The sequence below is a fragment of the Enhydra lutris genome, unplaced genomic scaffold, assembly GCF_002288905.1.
Source record: "Enhydra lutris kenyoni isolate GAN:26980312 unplaced genomic scaffold, ASM228890v2 scaffoldscaffold21, whole genome shotgun sequence".
Classification (NCBI taxonomy): Eukaryota; Metazoa; Chordata; class Mammalia; order Carnivora; family Mustelidae; genus Enhydra; species Enhydra lutris.
This window is the reverse complement of record NW_019154105.1, coordinates 1,613,133-1,638,845: the sequence shown is the minus strand read 5'-3', so window position 1 is coordinate 1,638,845 and position 25,713 is coordinate 1,613,133.

Genomic DNA, 25,713 nt, shown 5'->3' with positions numbered 1-25,713 from the left:
CCTGGCAGAGAAGAAAAAAACACAAGCATTTGTAAGAGCTTTGTCACCTCCACATATTTCTGATTCTTCCATGGGGTGGGTCTATCTGAAGATCCTCAAAAGGTGTAACGAACAGAGGCCCTGAGAAGTCTGTCTGAGTAGGACGAATGACAGAGCCATGGGGAATGTGGTTCTGGGAGGTTCTTACTTCTCTCAGATGTTTTTTATTTTTAGAAGTAACATTAAAACTTTCTAAAGTAAGAAGATGCTAAAACCCCTCCTATGCTTCATCGAGAAACAACATGGAGATGCTGCTGGTTTGAAGATAAAGACCAGGAAGTTGTCTCCTCTATAGCTGGAGAACGTGAGATGAGGACCCTTGTCTTCTCGTTCCCAGATGTGGTGAGAGTCGGTGTGGTGAGAGGCAGGTGGCAGCTGAGATAGAGCAGAGCTGGGTAGAGTATCTTCCCTGGAGGAAGGACCGGAATTCATTCTACCCACTTCCCCCCGGGCCAGCACACGAGCTCAACACTTCGGTCTTCGGATCAGGTGCCCTCTCTGCACCTCTCCCCTACAGGAACCGACTGAAGATAGATCCATGCAGGCCTGTTGTTAAGGCCTCCATCTACCCTGGCTGTACGGGGAGGGCACTTAGAAACAGGACGCGTAAGGAGTACAGGAGTTTATTGCCTGCCATAGAGTTTTCACAGCGTGGATGAATTGAACCCAAGGTTTCCTTTGGGTTTTGTTGTTGTTGTTTAGTTGGTTTGGTTTGGGTTTTTGTTGTTTTGTTTTTGTTTTTTTGTTTTTTGGCCTACAAACTTTGATAGCCTGCCAAAGATATTTTAAGCTATATAATTCTGATGAATTTGCACTTGACTTATAAAAACATTTTTTCCAGCCTAATGTTGTGTGAGAATTATTTTCTGATCTTTTTAAAGCTCTTGGCCTTGGAAACAGGAAGTGGGAAAATAAACCGGAAAATCAGAAAGCTCAAATTTAAGGCAAAACCTGAGTCACACTAGTTCTGGTACAATGTAATTTCTAATCCTGATGTCACAAACGTCAGCAACAGAGGCAAAGTAAATAAAGCCTAGATTTAAAACAAAATGTCTGTAGAGGGAAAAAAAGCACATATCCCAGTTGTTTCCTTAACTTTTCATAAATTAGTTTTGAGACGAAACAAGAGGGAAAGGTTTGATTTTCCTGTGACAGTTCAAGTCATTCTCCTCACAGCTCAAAAACTTCAGGCTTCACAAGTCTCCCTCCCACGGCCCGATCTCTCTCACCTCTATTTGCTGGTCCTCTCGCCCTGCAGGTGCAGGAATGTGAGTGCGTGCGTGCGTGTGTGTGTGTGTGTGTGTGTGTGTGTTTACTTTGCTCTTACATCTTGTTTCAATGCTTTAGAAGCCAAATGTAGTGGAAACTCTTTTGGGTCAGTATCTTTCTCATTTCCCCAGCCACACTCCATGCCCCTACCCTCCGCCTGACACGGGACAAGTGTGTGATCATGATACACGTAATCATGATCCGTTGTCACTTCCTGAGTGCCGTCTAGACCCCAGGTATTGGCACGATAATGTGTCTCGCTTAATTATCAAGTCAGGCATATGGTGTACAAAATACATCTCCAATACACAACTCAACAACCTGACACTCAGAATATAGAGTCACAGAGCTGGGAAGTTTTGTTATCAAGATTGAAACTCAAGTCTTACTGACTCCAAAGTACACCACTTTCCTCTATATTACACCTTCAGAAATGGACAAAGGTTTGAGTGTGTGATGAGTTTAAGGCACATTGCTCTAATTTTTTTTCCACCGAATTACCCCTAATGGCAGGAAAGAGTTAATACATGTGGGTGAGGAGTATAAGCCCATGTTGCAAGGCGGCGAGAGGACATGGTGAAGGGATACGGTATGCTTTTGGGGACTTTAATCTGAAGTCTCCCGCTACATCCACATGATTTCTTTTAAGTCTTCTATTTATCTAAAAAAATTTTCTAATTTTGCTTTCTAGTCTTAGTATATTCATGTTTGCTACAATGTTAAAGAAAAGGTTAAAAAGTCTTGTCCCTGGCGAAATGTATCCTGCAGGTCCTGCCGCTGGTGCTCTTAGGGTAAATGTAACCCAGGGGAAGAGGTAGAAAAAAATAAGTCCATTTCCATCACTGAAAGTACAGCTGAGAAGTACATTTCTTACAAAGAATGCGCCAACAGCATAGTATTTGCACCTAAAGAACGTCAAGTTACTGCTAATGATTGTAAGTGGGTTTTGAATATTCAATAGGGGACTGTCGGGATAATAATACATAAGCACAGTATAGTGCAATTTTCGAAAAGTGGGAATTATTTGTATAGCCTAAACCAATCCGTTTTAAAGCTGAGAATACAGAATAAATTAAATCCTAAATTCCTAGTAGAGCACACATAATTGTGATACAAAGTGGCAACGTGGTAGCGTGAGAAGAGCTTTGGACGAGGGCTCAAAACCTGGGTTCTAGACTCAGCTCTGCTACCGGCAAGTTTCCACACTGAGTTTTGATAGGTGCTGGGCTCCTGTGTTTGAGTCTATAAAATGAGGTGTCGAAGAGCGGGCTGGAGGTACCTGTAAGACTCCGCTCGATATCCACCCCATGGGGTCTGTCTACTGTCTCGCTGAATGGAATATAGGCACTGGGATCAGACAGACCAGAATTTGATCCTACTTGAGGCCTTTTTAGAAAGATTGTATTTATTTATTTGACAGAGAGAGAGAGCCAACGAGGGCAGGAACATAAGCAGGGGGAGTAGAGAGGGAGAAGCAGGCTTCGGGCCGAGCAGGGAGCCCGATATGGGACTTGATACCAGGACCCTGGGATCGTGACCTGAGCCGAAGACAGACACCTATCGACTGAGCCACGCAGGTGCCCCTAGTTGAGGCATTTAATAGCGATGGGAGCCTTGGTTTCCTGTGTGTGAGATAAGATATACCTCATGAGGTCATCGGGGAGGTTAAATGGGAAAACGTGTAAAAATCTACCGCGGTGCCAAGGTAGGTTGTTAGCACTCACTAATGGTAGCGCTCATTTTAGTGATATTTATTACATATATGATGATAAAGAACTCATTATATGTAACATATATATGATAAATAGTACTCAGACGGTTCTGCCGGGTTATCCATTGCACTACAAATCTAACTGTTACGTTCCGGTATGTGTCAAATCCTTTTCCATATGCTTTTGGTACCTGTCGTTTGTCCTCATAGCAGTTACCACAAACTGTAACTATCTGCTTCTTCTGTGACTCCAGGAATATTTCTTTAATATCTTCCTTCCCACATTGCTACAAGCCCCATGAGGATGGGAACACGTCAGTTTTGTTCACATCTGTATTCCCTGAGACAAAGTAGGTGTCCCCAAATTATCTGTCAAATGAATGAATGAATGAATGAACGGTCCTAAAAAATCTTAGTCCTTATCTCACCTAACCGACAGACATCATGCCAAGAAAGGTACTTGTCATCTGGGGCTCAGGAAACTCACTTGTTCAGTCCTACCTGTATTATTGAGTCTGACAACAAGCAATTTCATACGCAATGTACAAGGATAGGCCATTCTGCTATCCGTTCATAAGGTTACCAATTCCTAGAGCTTGCTCCAAACTTCTCCCCACCATGATTCAGGTACACATCCAACATGGCTCTCCAATTATATAATTGTCAACTCAGGCAGTGGTAAGGCATGCTCCGTTTCCACTGTGCAAAGTGTGTCAGTATCATTTGGGAACCTGCTAAATATGCAGATTCCTGTCCCATTCCCAGATAGTGTGATTCTGCTTTAACAAGCAAGAAAAAGGGCAAGTAAAGACTGACCGTGTCATCCATGTTAATGGGACATTCCACACACTGCGGTCGCCAAGGAAGTAAAAGTTCTTCTCGCTGCTGATGGACTGCCATCAGTTGTGCCTAAAAGGCTTTGAGAACAGTGAGTTATATCTATGGTTGGTCTAGTAGACTCAAGGGCGAAAACCCTGGAAAGTCAAAGTGCAAGGCATTCCTGCCTATTAAAAATCACGCATGTGACATATCTTCCAACTTACACAGTCCCAGTCTGTAGCTTCTAAAGCCATTTTACTTCCAGACATCTCCTATACACCTGAGAATAAAATATCAAGCTCCATAATGTAATTGTACCTCTAATTCAGAACCTGAATTTCATGTCTTTAGAGGTGTGTAAAAGGCCTACGTCAACTTTTTGCTTCTTGCAAAGATAATAATTTAGGCTATCACCAGACACCTGTCTAACCTGTAATTTTGCCTTACTCCACCTTATTTTGTCTCTGTGACTGTGTGGATAGTAGCGGCTGGCAGAGCACTACAGTGTAACGAGGAGAGCATGCGTTTGACTATTCAGGTAAAGGTAAAGAGAGGAAAGAAGTAACACAGGTGCTCAGTGGTGGTGAGTCCCTAGCATGGGAACGGACTGTACTTCTCCTTCATTTCTCTCCAGGTAACTAAGACCATCTACTGAACTTGGTGTGGCAAGCAAGGAGCCCAGGAAGGCAGTTACGGGAAAGGGGGGAGACATTAATGTAACTAATGCTAATAACAGGACTGGCGTGAAGAATAGCGCCAGGAAGCACGATCACTGAAGGAAAATCCTTCGTTGACTTCGTTCTGTTCCTTTATTCAGAGCGGGTGGTACGGCAGTATCGTCATCTGATAATACAGATGTTACTGTATGTACTAAGCAATGGGAAGCCTTCGAGATTCCTTTGGGTTCTGTCTTCTCTGGGGACATTGATTCATTTATTTTACTCATTCAGAAAAAGCATTTATTGAGCACATACTACATAATTAGGATTTGCTCTAAGTACATAGAATACAATAAAGATACATTTCTGTGCTCAAGGGGCTTTAAGTCTATTGGGAAAAACATACCAATAAGCAAGTCATTTCAACTCAGTGTGTCTTCCAGCTAGACCTGGATTGGGGGGAGGGGGTCAAGTTAGGCTTCCAGGAACTGATCCTCAAGCTGTGATTCCAAGAACAGCAAAAGCTGGGAGGAGACAGTGAGGGAGACCAGGCGAGAAACGGATAAGGACCTTCCCGGTAAGTGCTTGGCAACAGCAGAGGAGGGAGAATCAACAGAAAGTGCAGTGAGGAAGTATGTTGCTTGGAGGCAACTTCTGGAGGAGAAGAAGAAAGATTTGTAAAACAGTTTTTCACTTTCTTTGCCCACAATTTATAGACACAGAAGAATCCTTATTCCCTTCTGATGCCTTAAGCTATTCTAACCAAAGAGCCAAGCTTTGAAGACTGACTCATGGTGGTCTCGGATCCATTCACTGGGAGCCAAAGTAAATACAAAATATATTTTCTCAATCTACCTACGTACATCAACTCCGAGGCTCTGTTTCCCTTCGGCCTGTCTTCTTTACATCCTTCATTTCACACACAATGAACAATGGTATCTGCAGCACTGCCTTTCCAGACAGACTTAATACTATCTCTATGTGTTTATATTGTCTAGATTAAACTAACTTCGTAAAAAATGAATCTCTCCAAGTTCTTCTGGTCTCATGTTCAGTCGTGTTTATATTCCTTTCGAAATTCTGAAGAGTCTTTTTGATGTTTTTAGGAGTGGCCTGTCTGGCACGCCTGGTCTCCCCAGTCTTCGCTGCTGATATCATCTGTGAATTAAGTGTACAAATGCCAGGGCTTTGTACCGGCACCAAATACAGCACGTTAAATGGACATATCCCTGCTCTCTAATCTACTTGGCTTAGGATGGGAGTTTAGAGTCACTTACATTTCCCTGTGTGGTTTTCCAAGCATTCCCAGGAAGTTAATAAACTTTAGTTTCTAAATATCTCATTTGGATTGGTGTGCTGGGACCAGTCCATAGGAGCTCACAGGATCGACGATCAAACTTTCAGGAACTTTGTAAGCTGACTGTTAAACACTGGTTGTTATTTAAAAATTAAAGTATATGTACTAACAAATCATGTTTCAAACAAGAGTAATATATACTCAACCCCAATCATTTACTCGCTACTTGACTACCTTTCAGTATTATCTATGCTTGTAAGCGCATTTATGCCTATTGTCTTGGGTGGGGATAATCAACTCTGATTTCAGTGATGACATGTTGGTCACTTGAAAATGGCCATGATGGGATTATTTGTACCACAAAATTAGCAAATGGAATAGATCAGGACTCTTTTTTTTTCTCCTTCAGAGGTCAAGAATTTGTTAACCCTTGACTCATCACCACTGCTCAGTATGGAATAAAGACCGAGAAGACTGGTTGGAAAGGAGAAAGAATAGGATATTGGCAGAAAAATAGCCAGTTCTACTACTAAGAATAAAATCCATTAAAATTATAGTCTAGGAGAGGAATAGTTGAAGTAAAATCATATTCTCTGAAATTGTACGCATCTGTCCTCTTGAAGTTAATAAATTTTTAAGGACAAGGAAGTCACGCCATGTTCCTCCTGTCGTTTTTGCCTTGAGCCCAACAAGTGAGCATAGAAGAAACTGTAAGAGTGAAGAATGTATCAAGCGTGTCGAGGGCAGACGCCGCCGCCGCACTCTCACGCCCTGGTAGCAGCCCTAGTTCTCCCAGACACTTGAGAAATCATAAAGCAGATGCACTTGTTTTATTGATGAAGATAAAAAGTTGCATTAATCTGTCACAGTCAAAATGACGTCTTCTGAGCTGCAGTTTCTGGGTGCTGTCAGTGGCATCTTTGTGCTCAGGAGAACACGCAGGGCTACTTACCATAAAGGCCCAGGAGAAGTAACGGCCTCGCAGACAATGAGGACGGTGATGTCACGCGTGACTTTCACCAGAGGGACCTCCTGGAGCTTCTTTGATTCTTCGAATATCCTTGAGGTACAGTCAAGGGGCAAGAGCGGGTAACCGCTCTTGTTGTTTGAGGAGGGACGCAGGCAGACAGTGCTTTAACGATTTCCCAAATTTAGGAAAAAGTCATGGAAAAAAAAAAAAAAAGGACTAGAACCCTCAAACTCTCTGATGGCAATGAATAGTGATTCCAAAACCTCAGCTTCAAGTCAAGCAAATTACTCTAATGGGTAAACAGTGGCCTGAATGTCCTTCAAATTTTTAGGAATTAGGAACTCATTTTTAGGATCTAGGAAAACCTTTATAAACTCACTAACAAAAGACAGACTTGTGTATCTCAAGCTGCCCAGTGCATTTATCCTAAATCCTGCAGTGTAGAAGTCAACATTACAACTATATAGAAACTTCCTTCTCAAGATGATGTAGATGTAAGTAATTTAATGATTTCGGCCTGATTTAAAGACCTCCTGAAGCCTCCCGTTTACAGCTAGATCCATGCACTTTGTGCTAACGTATTATAAGTTGACTGGTAAGCCAAGTAAACTTTCCAAGTCCCACCTGATGAGTGTGAGTGCAGAAGGAATTTCTAGGTGCTTCTGTTCATTCCCCAGACAAGGCGCACCATCTGGCCATTTGTTCCAACTGGTTATTAACAGAAAGAAAGTAGGAGAGGTTCAGCCAAAGAGAAAGAATCAAGTCTCCAAAAACTTGCCTTGTCAAGAGAATTTTCTACTTCTGGTTGTAAAAATTATAAAATAATATTGCCGCTTCTGAAATGGGCTGTGCCTCTTTCACATAAAGATGAAACGTGCCAAAGAGCATGACTCTGCCCCATATACGCTAATTCTGGCCATTCTTGCCCTCACCTGCTGGGCATAGACGGAGCTAATCTATCAGGATCGGCCTAAATCAGAATCGAAGACGATGTTCGTTGCCTCTGAGTGGATGAAGTCTCCATGGTCCTCCACGTTCCCCAGCACACCATGCCCCATGAATCTGAATTTGCACTTGAGACGAGCCCAGATCTGAGTCAACGTTTTTGTTTCACTGAAAGTGATGGTCAGAGAGGTTACTTGCTGAAAGTCACAAAACTAGCACCAGACTTTAAAACCAGGTTTTCAGCATTCTTTCCACTGTGACAGGTTTCTGTACTTAAACCACTAAGGGTCTTGGTCTGTGGGCTGATGCAATGTGAGTCTCCATCAGTGTAAGGATTCGGTTAATGGATGCATCGGGGCCGACTGAAAGGCAGGAACAGACATCCTGTAGACGGAGCCGCTCATGAGTTCCCACTCAGAAAAAACTCCAGTCGATCGGTGTGCTTTTCTCTCCATATATGAATTATCAGTGTTTATGGCATCAAAGTCAAGTGAAGAAGTCAAGTGGGCCAAAAGAGAGCTCTAGGATTAGGGAATTTTGCAATTATTTATTGGTTTACTTACTTAAGCTGAGTTATGAATTGTGAATAAACAAGTTATTTTTTTCTTGAAGAACCTCATGGTTGCCTTAAGAACTATGGAGACACAAGGTGTGTGTGGGGGGAATTTGGAGGAAACGCAGAGCTGAGACAGAAATGCAGGCTATTAAACAGTGAAATCTGGCCTAGCTTTCCTCGAATGTAGCCTCGTGGCTCATTTCCAAGGGGGCCTCATCTGCCAAACCCAAGCCTCTGTCATTCTGATGTTCTCAATTTACCGCACCATTTTTGATTCTGCTATGTTAGTAAATACCTTCAGTACTGCTAACAATTTTCAAACCATCATTTAAAAATACCAGGTGAGGGGCACCTGGGTGGTACAGTCAGTTAAGCCCCCAACTCTTGGTTTCCGCTCAGGTCATGACCCCAGGGTCCTGGGGCGGAGCCCTGTGTAGGACTCCACGCTCAGTGCAGAGTCTGCTTGAGAGTCCCTCTCCCTCTCCCTCTGCTCCTCCTGCTCGCTCACTCTCTCTTTCTCTCTCTCTCTGAAATAAATCAATAAAACACTAGGTGAGAGCTATCCATTTTTGCTTCTCCTTAATCATGCATTTTAGCCAGTGTTAGGCTTGAAGGCATTCATATGTGATGAGGAGGGACTAGTCCCATGCACCCAGCAAAGCCAACGGTAGTCATTTGTAGATACCGTCGCTGGCACCTACCACACACATTCAACTCTGTGGTTGGGACGCAGGAAAGGAGTCAGTATCACAGGCACATCTCTGCTCTCTCTCAGAAGATCCCAATGTAACAGCTACCCACACACGTCAGTAACACCCTGGCCTGGCCTCAAAGACACGAACAGGTTTTCTACCTCCGCCCTTGGCAATGGGCCCGTCTCCGTGTTCCACTTTGGTTTCAAATTTGCTTCGCTGGTTAGTATGACTCTGGAATTTCATACTCCCTAAATCCAGTCAGAATTCAGATATTTTAGAGAAAGGAGAATCCAAAAGTGTAGGGCTTCTCTGGGTGTTCCTCTATTTTTAATGCTTCAGCATTTGGGATGCCTGTTCTTCGCCCAAGAGATGACCTACAAAATTGCATCAGTATGAATACGACTATTGGTGAAGACTGTAATGCTACAGTAGACTCTCACGGCCCCCAGTTTTATCTCATGCATCAAAGTAGAGCATTGCTCTCAGCTCAAAAAATAAAATAAAATAAATAAAATAAAATAAAATAAAACAAGGAAACAAAGATCAGTGAAGAGAATCCTAAACCAGAGGCAGAAGGCTACATTTTAGACCAGTAAATTTCCTTGACTTTCAATTTCCATTTCTCCAGCCCTGAAATGGTCTCGGGGGATGCATGGGAAGGCTGGTGAAATGTTTAAGAGTATTTGGAAACGACTACTCTTAAAGCACTGAAAACTACTTTGGCGCAGGAGATAATGGGAGAACCAGTGAGGGGGTCCACAGTTTTCACAGTTAAGATATAAAATGATTATGAGAGATGTAGGCAGGCATACAGTTTACATTAAGCTTCTCACAAGATCTTACTTTTTAATTGATAATGGCCCCATTCCTAGTCACACAAAGCCCTTCTAGATCTCTTTCCTGAGCAGTTTATGCTCTAATTTATTGTTTTGTACTAATTTGCCATTGCTAATTTCATAATAATAGAAATTGGAGGAAAGCCCAGGCAAGAAGGCCAAAGGAAACCAGAGCATGGAGGGTATCTATGCGTGAGCACCAAGTCCCCAGTCTGAGGCTGACAACCCACAGTTCACAACCGATGGTGAGGCAGAGGTAGCAGTTAAGAATGGAGGTCAAGAATGCAACAGAAAAGGAGGAGCCCTGACATCCAGACACACGGATTTAGAAATACAGAGCAGGCTGGATAGAGCAGATGGAAAAGAAGGTCTTAAATACTTGGGCATACCTACAGGTATTTCTACCGACTTGGCTATGCACGTTAGTTCCTACATCCCCAAGCTTCTATTAGGGATGTGGTCTCGACCTGATTCCAGCTCCAAAAGTGGCACAACCCAGTTCCGTGTTTCCCAAAGATTAGTGTGCTTATCACTAGTGTTACGAATGATGATTTTAAAGAAATACCACATTTTAAAATTTAACTTTAGCTATCATGGGCTTCTTTTTATATATGTTAGGAAACTAGAACATAAAACCAATAATTTCTTAGATATTACTTCTTAGGACAAAACTATGGTTTTAAAAGCACAGCGATTTAAAGAAAAAAAAAACTATGGTGTATTAAGTGAGGTGATATACAGATAAGGCAAAAAAAATCATGAATAGTCTCTGAATAACTTAAATTTGGGAAAAACTGATCTAATCTGGCAAATGTCAGTAGATGTTTATTTACTAGCCCCCCCTCCCTGTTTCTCCAATAGGGGAGACTATTCTAGACTCTAATCCCATGTTACTCAAGACACAGTGTCACACAGTAACAAAAAGGTATGTTAAAAAGGGTCCCAGGGAAAAGGCACCAAAACAAGCCGAAATTCGTTCTTTTGAACAGACCTTTAGCTAGAGGGTAAATATTTGATGAGACTTTTACAGTCTCTTCTCCAAGAGTTGCAAACAGTGCTGTTTCTGGAGCGGAGGCGGGTGCGTGAATTAGAGTAAAAGAATGTTCTGTTGTTGCGACTGGTGAATCCCGGAATCTACCGCTGAAACTAATAAGACACTACATGTTAATTAACTGAATTTAAATAAAACAAAAAATTTTTAAAAGCAAAAAAAATAAAGAAAGAAAGAACACCCTATTCTCAGTGGAAACGGCAGACGCTCGAGGAGCAGCACGCTGCAGCAGGTGTGCTGAAGAGAACGTTCCGGTCGTGGTGTGCCCTCCGTGCCCGCTGCTGGCAAAGTGCCGCCTGCTGCCTGACGGGAAGCCCGGCACTGCGGAACACACCCTCCACTTCATAATCCCGTAATTTTTAGAACACATCTTCAAGGCTTTCAAGAGTCAGAATTTAAACCATTCCTTCTAAACTCTCACATCTTGAAGGGATCTTTCCTAATATGCTGCATTGATTTTTTAAAACAATGTTAAAAAGATAAAGGGGGGCGCCTGGGTGGCTCAGTGGGTTAAGCCTCTGCCTTTGGCTCGGGTCATGGTCCTGGGGTCCTGGGATCGAGCCCCGCATCGGGCTCTCTGCTCAGCGGGGAGCCTGCTTCCTCCTCTCTCTCTGCCTGCCGCTCTGCCTACTTGTGATCTCTGTCTGTCAAATAAATAAATAAAATCTTAAAAAAAAAAAAGATGAAGGGAAAGGAACACGTTCCAGGTTACAAGCAGCTGAGAAACAGAAAAGTCCGGGGAGCAGGGTTTGGTGCAAGGAGCACTGCATTCCTTCCTACGAGAGCATTAATGTCAAGGCATTATTTTTTTAAATTTATATTTAAAACTGTTTTAGTGGCTGATTCTGTAATCAGTCATTCCTTCATGTCCTCACCCCAACAGTTTTGAAAATAAACACTATCTCACTCCAAAATGGCTCTTCAAAGGGTGCTGTCCTTTTTCCTTATCCTCTTTCGTTAGCCGAAGACAATGTGACCTTAGTTGACAGTGTACAGTGCAGCGGTTGGTCAAGCCTCAGTGGTACGCTCTGCTCGCCACAACTGTCGACCCCCCCGCACTGTGCCTTTTTGTTGCAAGAGCCATGAAATGTATTTAACTCGGGAGACAAATCTGCGTAAGCCCCACAATACGTCTTGCAGGCCTTGCCCGTGCATGCCGGGCTCTGCGGTAAGATTCAACAAAGTCCACCTTCGCCTCATGAACCGCCAACGTGAGAACTGAGAGGAGGCCGAGGTTGGAGCTCCCAGGAAAGAGAGACATCAAGCCACCAGATTCTTAGAATAGAGCGTGTCCCTACATCAACGTGCTGGGCCCCCAGCTATGACAAGATATGGCAACATGTCCCAGACCAATGTCCTTCCTGAGCCGCTGAGCAAAGGCCTGTGGCAGAGTCGTCACCAACAGGTCCAAGAACCCGCGTCTCCACCAGCAGGAGTCCCGGTCTGGTGTAGAGCGCGCTGGTCTCTGCTCTTCCTGGAGAAGCTGACGATGGAGGTGAGAGGAAGGAGACGACCTGGCACAGGGCCACGTCAGTCACTGGTGTGCAGCACAGGCGACGGGGAGCTGTGTGCGACACTGATCTGTGGAAGCGCGTGGAGGAGATAAAACATCCGCGGAGCAGCTCCGAGGAGTCGAGCACAATTTCCGGTGCGTCACAGACAACTTAATCGATACTGGCAACAAAACAGTAAGGTCAACACATGTGTGCGGTGGGCGTCACGCAGGTGAGGAAAAGGAGTCGCAGAGATTCTGAGTAACTAGTCTAAGGGTATATGATGGGGGCGTCAGATCGCACAGCAGCATGACACCCCCCAGTTTTTCGTTTGCTTGTTCTTTGCTTGGTGTTTTTCCTATTATTGAGCCTTTGTAATGTATCAGGCATTATACTAAACACTTACAGGATTATTTCAATAAATCTTCAGAGTAACCCTATATGGTAGTAAATGCTAATTTTGAAATTTCTTTTTTTAAAGACTTTATTTATTTATTTGACAGACAGAGATCACAAGAAGGCAGAGAGGCAGGCAGAGAGAGAGAGAGAGGAGGAAGCAGGCTCCCTGCCAAGCAGAGAGCACGATGCGGGGCTCGATCCCAGGACCCTGGGATCATGACCCGAGCTGAAGGCAGAGGCTTTAACCCACTGAGCCACCCAGGCACTCCGCTAATTTTGAAATTTGATAGAAGAGCAAACTGAGGGATAGAAAAGTCAGTCACTTGCTCGAGGTTAGACAGTGGATCTAGGGCCGGAGCGCAGGCCGTCCAGTGGCAGGGCACAGACTCTGTGAGAACGGATGTACCCTCGGCATTGTTGTGTCTAACTCCAGTCTCCTGGGGAACAAACAAGACACGCTCAGATCATGTTGAGTACCGGAGTCAAGCACGTGTCACAGACATGCACACGCATGTGCACACACGGGAGCGCATGTGCATGTGCACACATACACGGGGGGTGTGGACTGAGTTACGTGGGTGGCTGGTATTATACAAGGCATTCAGGAGACAGCAGGGCCTGCAGCATGAAGTGGAAAGTCCAGAGTCCCACTGCCCCCACAGAGATGATTTCAAAGTGAAAATCATTTGATTCAACACAACCCAATAGTCTATGCGATTAGGGTGTCTTAATTTGGTGAGTCCTGTTTTGGGGATTTATAGATGAGAAAAATTAGACAAGCAAAATAGGGACAGATGTCTTAGAATTACCGGTTTCTTATTTTGTCAAGTAAGTTCAAAACAATAATTACCATGTACTGCCACTACCGTTTCATAAAAATAAACACCATATAAATTTAAGTTTGTGCAGAACTACTTGTACTGTAATTATTTTGCACTGTCACGGAACGGTGAAAATGATGTCAAGATCGTGCTGACTCACACGCTGGCATCTGGGAACAGACTTTGGGATGGCTGGAAACGCTCAAAGCACACGATGAGACCCGAGCAAGTCCAATTAAATCTTTGTTGACACAGTCTATTTTAAATTATTCTATTCCTAGACTCTAGAATATTCATGCAGGATGGAAGGGATCCTACAGTCCAGTCCAGCTCACAACTTAAACGACTACGTGAACATTTCACAGAAGACAAACCTGAAACCCAAAGGGATTCAGTGACAGCCTCAAATCAGTCTCCCGCTAGCCAGCTCAGTGACGGGGCTAGAAGCCCGTGCAAGAATTCTCTGTATAATCCCATGCGAAGAAGGTGGGCACGAGTAACTTCCAGCCGTCCATGGGAAGGGTGCACTCTGGGGAACTTCTACATGTTAGAAAACAAAGAAACGTTGTAAAAGACAGCCTTTGCAGAGATCAGCAAGGCTACAACTGGGTAAATTACAGTATTCACACATAGTTTCCAACTCCAGAAAAACCACTCTTGGGAAAGAGATCCCTTTCAAGTCACTAACATCTGGCTTAAGTGTATAGTATTTATGCTAGAATATTTTTATCATTTGAAGTCCCTTGGAAACAGACTTTTAAGATGATATTATAAACATGAGAACTCTAATATAATTTAATTACTCTTTAATGATTTAGATTGTTAGGATCTTATCGTTTAATTTAATCATTTAACGAGCTCATCATTAAAAACACCAGTTATAGATCTTTATAATGTGCAGCGGTTTCCGGTTAATGAAGTTTGGCTAGTGATTGAATATGTGCTCCCAAAGCCCAGATTTCCTTCTGCGTGCGGCCTCGTCTCTACGATGAAAGCACCTGTGGTACGTCTGGCAAAGAGTAGGTGTATAATAGATCTGAGTGTCTCTCCCCTTCCTGTAGGTGCACACGTGGCTACTTTGATGGGGGCAATGCACGTTATGTGCATGTCTGTGTGTATCTATTAACAGGAAGTTAAAGAAGTAGCTGCCACAGGACTCAGGCTCTAGAGGACGTGCTCTGTGACCACCTCACCAGTGTGTGGTCAGATGGTAACCACACTGGGCCCTAGACCTTCCACCTGTGCCGGCTTGTCCCAGTCTGCTCCCTGCAGTAACACGTCTCCCCACCCACAGGCCAGTCCTGGTCCAAACCACAGCCGATCTGAGAAGGAGCCTGGAACCCATGTTCTCTGATGATTCCTTTCCACTTCAGAGCAGTGCTTCCACTCCAGAAGGAGACACCTACCGGAGTTGTCTACACGTGTGTATATAAACCTCCTGAGGATCTTGTTAAAAGGAACATTCTGATTCTTTAGGTCTGGGATAGTGAGAGTCCATATTTCTGACAGTCTCCCAGGTAATGCCGAATGCCATCGGCGCACAAACCACACTCCGAGGAGAAAATATCTAGGCGGCCATTTCCCACCCCACTTCGGCACCCACAGCCGCCTTCGCTTACACCCCCCATGAGCGCTTACACCAGAGGGGGGGCAGTTAGAGAAGAAACCCGCCTGCGATCAGAAAGCAGGAGAGTGAGAACAAAAACAAAAGCAAAGAGAGGGGCATGGAGGGGGAAGGGAAAGACGGATGGGAAAAAAGCAAGGTGGGAGTTTTGAGGCTCTCATGTCCTTTGAATGTTCAGCCTTTGTATGGTAACATCGATGGACTCCCCGCTCCCCAGACTATTTCTCAAATCTCAACGCTTCGTTATCTGATTTTCACAACTAAATGCACTTCTTAAGGTTTATAGCTAAGTATCTGCCAGATAATGTACAATTATCCAGCCAACTAGAAAATCAGTTAACTGCCAAGTGGTGTTCTAGACCCCGATGTGAGCATATCTGTGTGTGGGAAAGGGCAAGTCACGTATCGCCCACTTCCACTGGCTCCTCGCGCAGCGGGCAGCTGTCGGACAGGGTCCACCTTCCCTTCGCTGATAGGAACACGGTGTGTGAGCGCGGTAATCTGGCTGTCTCACTGGAGTGCAGAGTGCCGGGACTTCGAGTCTAACACTCCTGGCCTCCTACCCCGATCACCTTTGCCATTTGGAGAGATTATTGATATTCTTTGACCCTTTGTTTCTATGTCCATAGAACATGGATAATTATGTCTACCTTCTGGATTCTAACAAGAACTAAATGAAATAAAAAAACGAAACATCTACTACAATGCTTCATTAATAGGATAGAGACCAAGTAAATAGAAGCTAATATTGATATTTTCATTCTGAAAAAGAAAATAATCATTTTCTTTTAAAGTTTGATAAATGAAAAAAAGTTTGATAAGTGATAGTGACTTCAAAATTATATTAATATTGGTTATTGCTAACGATTTTAAGGTCACATTTTAAGACAAACAGAGTAAGCCTCGAACACCATAATCCACGCCACGACGCATTTCAAGCTTTCAGAATCTCCCTGTGGTGGGCTGACTATGGAATGTCTTTGAACCCACTGAATCAGCATTTTAATTCCAGAAGATTCGAAAAAATAGAAAAGAAGAAAAGTTAACATTAGCAATTTTGGCTTCTACAAAATGTTCTATAATTTGGCAGAAAGATATACTAGCCTTTTAAGAGTTAAGAACAATAATTAAATCCTGCCCCAGATCGACCATATAGACTCTGTAATGATTCAAGTATCGATCAGTATTAATTGGGTACAGATGATCCTGTGTCTTCCATTTAATTCCTATCCACACCAACTGAACATAAAGGCTACTCACTTTTCACAGAGAATTTCTCTTTTGCAGAAAAGATGGACTTTCAGACCATCTGGATATCATCAGAAATGAGGCTCAGACAGAATCATTTACTGACTGAACAGACGTGGAAACAGCCAGTGTGGTGGATGACAAGAAGCCCATGTTTTTGTTTAAAAAAAAAAACATTTTTGTCATTTGGCTCGCATGCATTTCACATTTCGAAATATTTTGGGACAAGCACTGAAACTGTGAGCCTGAATCTCATCATTATGGAGAAAGAAGCATCTTCAGGGAAGCCACTGCCAAGTCGCCCAGACGCCTGACCCTTCTTCTAACCTTGTGGTTAGTCCCAGAAGAAAAACTCGGGTCAGAAGACACCAGGGGAACGAGGCCGCCCCACAGCAAACGGGGAGGTCAACTCGCCTAATAGATAGGAGCTCTGGTGTCTCTGAGCGGACCCCACGCAGCTTTGGGCAGATTCTCTCACCTGCCAAATCTTTCTCAGTCTTTTCTGCAGCCAAACGTAAAGAGAAACTGTTTTAGCTCTCAGATTACTCCCCAGGTCTGGCCGGCTAGAAGGGGGAGGACATCGTTAGTGAACACGTACAAGCTGCACATATCACCTGGGGCCCGCGTTGTTCCCACCCAGCCCAGTGATGCTGTGGAGAAAGCAGCAGAGTTGAGACCAGAGCTGCTACGAAGAAAGGAGACGTGCAGCCGGCGAGGAGGGCCCACGACCCAGCCCCTCCCCTAACACTTAGCCTCTAGAACCAAAGACTAGAGTCCCAGGTCATAGGAGAGGAAAGGCCACCCTCTCAGGTGGAACGGCTCCAGGCTCATGCTATGTCACGTCCATTCTGTCGCGGAAGCGTCTCCTTTCGGAGCAAGGTCAAAAGCAGATTCGGGCACATCTGGGAAATATAGGGTCTTTGCGTTTTCCAAGATTTTCCCTCCCTTCCTCCCCAAATGTATGTTGTAGTCCGTGGCCGCCCCAGAACCCAAGCTTCCTTGATGAAGGAAAGAAGGAAATCCGCCCGGTCAGTGAGGCCAGTACTCGAGGCCGTCTGCACCTAACTGGGCTTCTTCATCACGGTCTTTCCAAGGGGGACCACAGTCCCTGAGGCAATTCAGACACCGTGTAAAGTGTTTGATGGGTAAAAATAGGGCCACAGTAATTGATTATTGTTATTAAGGGGATCACAGGTAGGTGGTACATTTTCTTTTGAATAAGCAGACCGCATACGAGCGGCATGAAGAGAGGCAAGTGTAACCGTTTTGACAGTTGTTCTTAACCCTGCCTGCCTTATACCTTCGCAGCTGATTGTTGTTAAATCCCTACGAATAAAAACTACAGACTTGAGTGCTTGGCTCTGGAACCAAATGAACTTACATCTCCTCTTGATTCAATGATTCACTAACTGTGTGAGCGTGCGTCCACTCCACTGCTCCCCGACAAGATGCATACATACTTAATCTCTCTGGAGTATGAATAATATTGGGTGCCCGGGTGGCTCAGTCGGTTCAACAGCTGTCTTCGGCTCAGGTCATGATCTCAAGGTCCTGGGATTGAGTCCCGCCTCAGGCTCCCTATTTAGCAGGGAGCCTGCTTCTCCCTCTGCCTCTTCCCTCTGCTTGTGCTTTCTCTTTCTCAAATAAATAAATAAAATCTTTAAAAAATAAAATAAATAAAATAAAAAATAATGTGTGGACGATATTGTATCCACATCAGTTATGGTGAGGATTCAGTGAATGAACAGATTTGGCACAAAACATACACTAAATAATCTGTTACCTTGCTTTTATCATGATTATTTTTCTTCTTATGGCTAAAGTCAATGCCGTTAAGTTCTTCTCGAAGGTTGTCAGAAGACAGCATCATTGTACGAGTGTGTTTGGGTTGTATCAAGATTTTCTTGTGATTCTTTTTTGAGGAAAGAAGTTCTGACCAACTGTGTAACAAAAGTCCTGTAACAGTGAGCTACTTCATAGATTCTGAACATGCATATGGTGCCTGATTTCATTATGCTGACGAGAGTTGCCAAGTCACAGGGTTTGCATATCTTATCTTCTGATACATGTTGCCAAACTGTCTTCCAAAAAACGGCACCAACAAATACGGATTTTCAACTGAGCATCCATCGTGTGACGGGCACTGTGCTGTATCTCACTTGGTTCTCCACATGATTACACAAACGTGGATTTTTATCTTCGTATATGGTGCAATATTGTGAAAACAGAGCTCCAGTGTGTCAAATAACGTGCTGGAATTATATAGGTAGTAGGTGATGGAGAAGGATTTGAAACAGACCCGATTTAGATGGACCAGATGCTTTCCAACTGCACCATGGGAAAATATAACTCAAGAGAGAAATGAATTTGAGCTGTTGGAATATACTCCTAAATCTGTCAGATTTATAACTAAATGACATCTCATCCCCGCATTTGTTTACATGTCTATAAAATTAGAAGGTTCAACTGAACTAGTGTCGATGATGGCTTCCAACCCAATAAGTCTGTGTTTGGGGTCCTCTTCAGCGTGGGTCCTGGTGGACGAGGGGATGTCTGCATGTAAGTATGTTAAGAATGTGACTATGTTAAAAAAAAAAAAAAAAGGAATGTGACTATGTTTGCTGTTCTCCACATTTACAAAGTACTAAACAAGAAGAAACAGACCTTAGTTAGGTACAGCCAAAAGGTTTGTTGTTGTTGTTTTTTAAGATTTTATTTATTTGACAGACAGAGATCACAAGTAGGCAGAGAGGCAGGCAGAGAGAGCGGGAAGCAGGCTCCCTGCAGAGGAGAAAGCCCAATGCAGGGCTCGATCCCAAGACCCCGGGATCATGACCTGAGCCGAAGGCAGAGGCTTTAACCCACTGAGCCACCCAGGCGCCCCCAAAAGGTTTTAGAGTTAAAAGATCACCTAAGATTATCTGATTGTCTCAGTGAAAAACCCAAGATATAATAATGGGTTCTCTGCCCTCAAATAGCTCCAGTAAGGAAAAAGACCATTAACAATCCCAGGGGGGTTGGGTATAAATACACCTGAAGCACAAAGCCTAACCAAATGGTCTCTTAAGGTCCTCTTAGCTTTGCACCTCTATGGCTTCTCTCTACTAAAGATTCAGGCTTATTTGAAAGTTACAGCTAACATGGGGATCCTTAGTGAAAAAGGCATAAATTATATCTCTGTGTTCCCCAGAGTTAGCATCATACATGCCTGTTGTCAGCTCCTAACCTGTAATGACTAGGCACTAGGCCAATAATTTTGAAACCCTGACTTCTTATTAAAGATGTCGTTCCCTGGGCCTATTTGCCAGAGATTTTAATTTCCAGGTTTCCGTCGGGAGCAGGAATTTGTACTCATAGTAAAGACCTTGGATGATCTAAGTGAAATGGTTTCCATGCTTCACTCTGAGGAACTAATCCCGCACTTGGCTGATGTAGCCGAGGAGAGCAAGAGGCATCCTCTCGGAGCTGGCCCATGGCCTTGATGCGCATGGAGGGGAAGAGTAGTTAGGAGCACCTGGGTGGTTCAGTGGGTTAAGCCTCTGCTTCAGTTCAGGTCATGATCCCAGGGTCCTGGGATCAATTTCTGCATCAGGCTCCCTGCTCAGTGGGGAGCCTGCTTCTCCCTCTGCCCGCTGCTCCCCCTGCTTCTGCTCTCTCTCTCTGACAAATATATCAATAAAATATTTAAAAAAAAAAAAAGAGTAGTTAAAAGTTTAGAAAAAGTAGACCGGAAAGGGAGTTCCTTTGGGGTAGATATTGCTGCTGCATACTATTACTAAGATATCAAAGGCCATATGCGTTGTATTTTGTTGTTGTTCTTTAAATTATATTGTGAAGTGAAGGCCTATCTATTGATAACAAGATAAATCAAGAAAAATGTTAAAAGTAAGTATCATCATTGAGCCTTTATAACTGCTTCTGAAGAATTTTCTATCTTTAGTTTCACAAACACTGACAATTTTCTTACCTGTGTTAAAATAATCATTTCCACATTTGTGAAGGGATAAAACGTGTCCACTGTTTCCTTCAGCTATATTAATAATCTAATCTAAAGAAATACGTGACTCAATCAGTCAACAATGTTTATTGAGCACTTACTAATAAGGACACATAAGTAAACAAAGTAGATAGAATCCCTATTCTCATAAACCCTATAGACTATTAGTAAGCATTAAATGCAAAATTTTAAGTATGAACAATATTATACGTGTAAGTAGAAGATGCTATAAAAGTATACAATGAAGGAACCAATAATTTAATGCATGGGATCATGGGATGTTTTCCTGAAAAAACATACCAAAACTGAGACCTCAAGAATGAGTAAGGGTTTGCGAGGGAAAGAAAGGAGACAGAAAGGAGCATGTGAAGGAGGAACACAAGGCATTCAAGGGCCAGGAAAAAGGTCTGTGTGGCTGTAGCGTGAAATCCCGGGGCAGGGCAGCAAAGGGGAGTGGGTCCATTTTTCACATTGAGTTAAGAATTACAGACTTTACCCAAAATTCGTTATGAAACTATTAAAGGGTTTGAAGCAGAAGATAGGACTGATCTGGTTTGTTGTTAATAAAGATCATTTTCTGGCTGCAACATGGGATAGTTTTGTAAAAGAAGGAAAATGGATGTTGGAAGATGAGGTACAAAGTTCCTGAAATGATCCCGGTGGGCGGTGTCGATAGACTGGACTATGGTAGTGGCAAGAAGATAGAGAGAAGTGGGTGGATTCACAAAATATTGAGGAGGGGGATTGGCAGGAATTGTTGATTTCAATGGATCTGGGTAGAGGAGAAGTCAAGGACATGCAGGCTCTAGCTTGAGCAACTGGGTACCATTTCCTCAGACGGGAAAACATAGAATAGGATGAAGCAGATATTCAGATAACTGACTCTCCAGTAGAAACTCGAAAATACGTAACATGTGTTGAATTGGCAACCAGTCACATGAGAATTGGGCAATCAGTCAATCACTCCACCTCTCCCTTCTATTTGTTCCAACTATTGCCATTTCTAAAATATTTAACACGAGGCTTCTCAATCAAGGATCCCACAAACACAAAATTCCATAGTGATTCTCTGCCCAAGCTTCCACTTCCACAGAATTCTGACCTTAAAGCCAATACTTTTCCAAGCCTAAATCATATATTAAGCAAGCTGTTCACACAGTATGTCTGTAATGATATTTGATCTTCTCTTTTGTTATATGATAAACTATGATAAACTCTCTCAGAGACCAAGAATGAATTAGTTGGACACAGTATATTCATCATGGATATATTTCAAAAAGAAACACAGAAATCCTTAATGTTGGAGGTCCCTTCAGTGTTAGAGGTCTCTTTGAAAATAGATATCTCTATACTCACTGTATACTTACTTATAGAATTTTTCAAATAGGAATTCTTAATAATCTAAAACTATAATCCAAATCAGTCAGACTACCATCTGGTATGTCTTAGAATCATATTGGGTCAGAAAATATTTAATAATATATGCCATTCACTCAGTTCCTACTTAGTGGTATATATTTAGTTTCAAATCTTTCAACAAACCTAGAGACCTTTTTTTTTTAAGATTTTATTTTTTTAAGTAATCTCTACACCCAGTGTGGAGTTCAAACTTACAAACCGGAGATCAAGAGTGATGAGCTCCACCAACTATGCCAGCTGGGCACCCCACCTAGAGACCATCTGATGGCTAAGAAACATGGAGGGAATGACGGAGCTGGCCAAGGTCACACAGTTAGTAAGCGGTAGAGCGAGAATTCACACCCAGGTCTACCTGCCACCTGAGCTCATTTTACTTCTCTGAGCTGTCTCTTGTGAACTCAACCAACCAATAAGGCAAGTCATATTTTTCAGGTTTAAAGAAAAATGTTAATTATTCCTGCTCCACAGCTGGGAAACAGGTTCTTCAGGCTCTCAATCCTCTTCATATGAATAACACTTAGTAACTCCTTAGTATACATCATTCATTTGTCTCAATGCCTTCATGGTAAATAAAAAGAGTTTTCCTTATTTCAACCTAATTCAAGAAGAATGTGCATAACAACATTCCTTTAAAAACAATACTCAGGGGGCGCCTGGTGGCTCAGTGGGTTAAAGCCTCTGCCTTCAGCTCAGGTCATGATCTCAGGGTCCTGGGATCAAGCCCCACATCGGGGAGCTTGCTTCCCTCTCTCTTTCTGACTGCCTCTCTGCCTACTTGTGATTTCTCTCACTCTGTCAAATAAATAAATAAAATCTTAAAAAATAAATAAACGAAAATTAAAACAATACTCCAATCATCCCAAACTAGAAAAAAAAAATTGTTCATCAACAGTAGCATAGATAAAGAAATTGTGGTGTATTTAAATAATTTAATTACTCTACAGCAACGCAAATGAACTCATATAACTGCAGGCAACAACATGATTGAATCTCACAAACACAATGCTTAATGAAAGAAGACATATGATCTAGCAATTCCACTTCTGGGTAATTATCCAAAGAAAACAAAACACTAGCTCAAAAAGATATATGGACCTCCATATTCAGTGGAGCATAATTCTGTAACAGCCAAGATATGGAAACAATGTAAGTGTCCCTTGATAGATGAATGGGTAAAGAAAATGTTATAGAAAACACACACACACACACACACACACACACACACACACACAAACAACGAACTATTATTCAGCCATAAAAGAGGAAATCTTGCCACTTGCAGAACATGGATGGCCCTTGAGGACATTATGCTAAGTGAAAAGTCAGACAGAGAAAGAGAAATGTATTATAATCTTGCTTATATGTGGAATCTAAAACAAAAACAAAAACAAAACAAGCTCACAGATACAGAGAACAGATCTGGTTGCCAGAGGCAGGGTGAAGGGTGGGCCACATGGGTGAAGGGACTCCAAAGACACCGGTGTCCAGCTAGAAAAGAAGTCATAGGATGGGATGGACAACATGGAGACTATAATTAATTATACATATTATTTATTATATACACATTGCATATTTGAAACTTGCTAAGAGTAAATCTTAAAAGTTCTCATTTTTTAAAAGATTTATTTATTTTAGAGAAGGGGGGGAAGGGTAGAGCAAGAGGGAGAGAGAATCCTCAAGCAGACTCTCTGCTGAGCGTGGAGCCCCATACAGGGCTCGATCCCAGGACCCTGAGATCATGACCTGAGCCGAAGGCAGAGGCTTAACCCACTGAGCCACCCAGGAGCCCCAATGTTCCTTATAAGCCCTTACTAAGTATTTAAAGTAGATAATAATGAAAATAATTTACAAAAGCACAGATAAAAAACAGTAAGATGTTAATAACTATAAGCAGTTGAAAAAAATACTTTCCACTAAAGATTATTAATGCATTTCAAAGACTATTTCACTGAAGGATAAGACGACAGAGAAACTTCAACCGGATGGAAACTTGGACAACAATTCCCCCTGTAATGGTGGATAAATTACTAAATTCTTCAGTTTCCATGTCACCACATCTAAGAGCAGGATAATTCCTATCTTCCTCACAGGGGTGTTGCGCTGCTTAATTAATGTTTGTGAAGCACTTTCTGTTCCCTGGGTGAAAGGAACCACAAAAGAGCAAACATAATTATGTTTAATTGCAGGGCTGATTTTGGAGACAGACACACACAACGTGCCTCTGGACTGCGATGTGATTAGATCACTCCATTAGAATCACTGTCCGTGACATACGCCTGTGGCTTCTGCTATACCTGAGAAGACAGCCTTTTACATGTTACACGTCTTCTCTATCTGCAGAATGGGGTAACAGGCTTTCCATGATTTGCAAGTGTGTCTTTATCCTTTGCAAACGCCCTGCCGTGATCTGTAGATGAAAACCAGCCACAGATTGCTGTGAAAAGAGGAATCGCAACCTCCTGCCACCTGGGACGCATGGAATTGCTCTTCTCCAGGGGAAACCAGAGAGCCGGAGGTCTTGCAGGAAGGCCCCTGGGGAACCGGCTGCGCTGAAGGAGAGTCTGAGAACAGTCCCTTTGCAGGAAGCCAGGCTGCTAGATTTCAAGAACTTTGGGGGGTTGGTTTGTTGGCATTCTGGGTGGTTACTTTCCACTCTCCCAAAGGGACAGCTGATTCTACAGTCCCTTTCCTGGAGGCCATCATCATTCCTATTCTTAATCCAAAGGGCTTGAACGTCCACAAAACCAGGCTTTAGAAATCCACTGATATGCACAACTCAAACTACGACCTTTCGTGTATCAACCAACCAAACTGAGCCGTGGGATCTTGCTTTCAGAGCCCTGAGACTGGGTCTTTCCCAGATCTTGACTTGGGGAGATCAAATAATTATGTCACTGTGGCTTACATATTTTAGAAGAGAAGATCTTTATAAGAAGAAATTCTAACTATATTTTTCATTTCTCCTTTTTAACAGGCTAGGTAAAACATAAAGAGACCCACGAGAAAGGTTTTAAAGTCCTTGATGAAGATGAAAGGACTTCATACATGAACAACAGAGAGCTTTTTTGGCATTAATTTCCCACACCACGTAGAACTAACTGTGTCTTCCCTGTCTTCTCCTTAGTTAATATATAGAAATACTCCTTACCCCCCTCCTTGATTAAAGAAAATAGAATTCCAGGCAGAACACACTACTCCCAGTTTTAAGTCACGATTTTGGGCCGTATACTTCTATTTCTGTGTGAAATCTTTCAATAATTAACCTTCCTCTTCCTCCCTCTATAAAGACAAATCACACGGAGGTACTTTAAAAATAAAAAGCAGTATAAATCTTGATGACAGTAGATGTGACTTTTCAGTAGCTGAAATTCCCCCAAAAGATGAAGTTGTCTGTCTGAATACCTTGGTGCACCCACCAGAACCTTTTAGGGAACAACACGGACACATTCCCTTCGGAAAATACAAACCAGTCAAGTGCACCGACTTAGTGAGCGCAAGTCCTGAGAGTTTCCTGAAATCACACTCGGCCATCTGATGATTGGATTTTCAACGCTTAGCAAGATACTCACTACTACTGCACAAACAGACCTGGGGGATATCTGTGGAGATTTTGTGGAATTTTAAAAGAATACGCTAAATTGTCTACACATTCAAATCATGCCTTCCAAAACGCACGTATGCTGAAATTCGCTTTGAGGGTGGGATGAGAAAGAGAACAATGAAGGGCCAAAATAAGAGTTTCATTTTATTTCGTTTTTATTTCTGGAAGGAAGCAAAAGCTTCAGCGCGTCTGCTGTGCCGCCAAGTGGGGCTGGAGTTTAATGATGCGGGTGAGGAACCCATAAAAACTCACAGTATTCAGGGA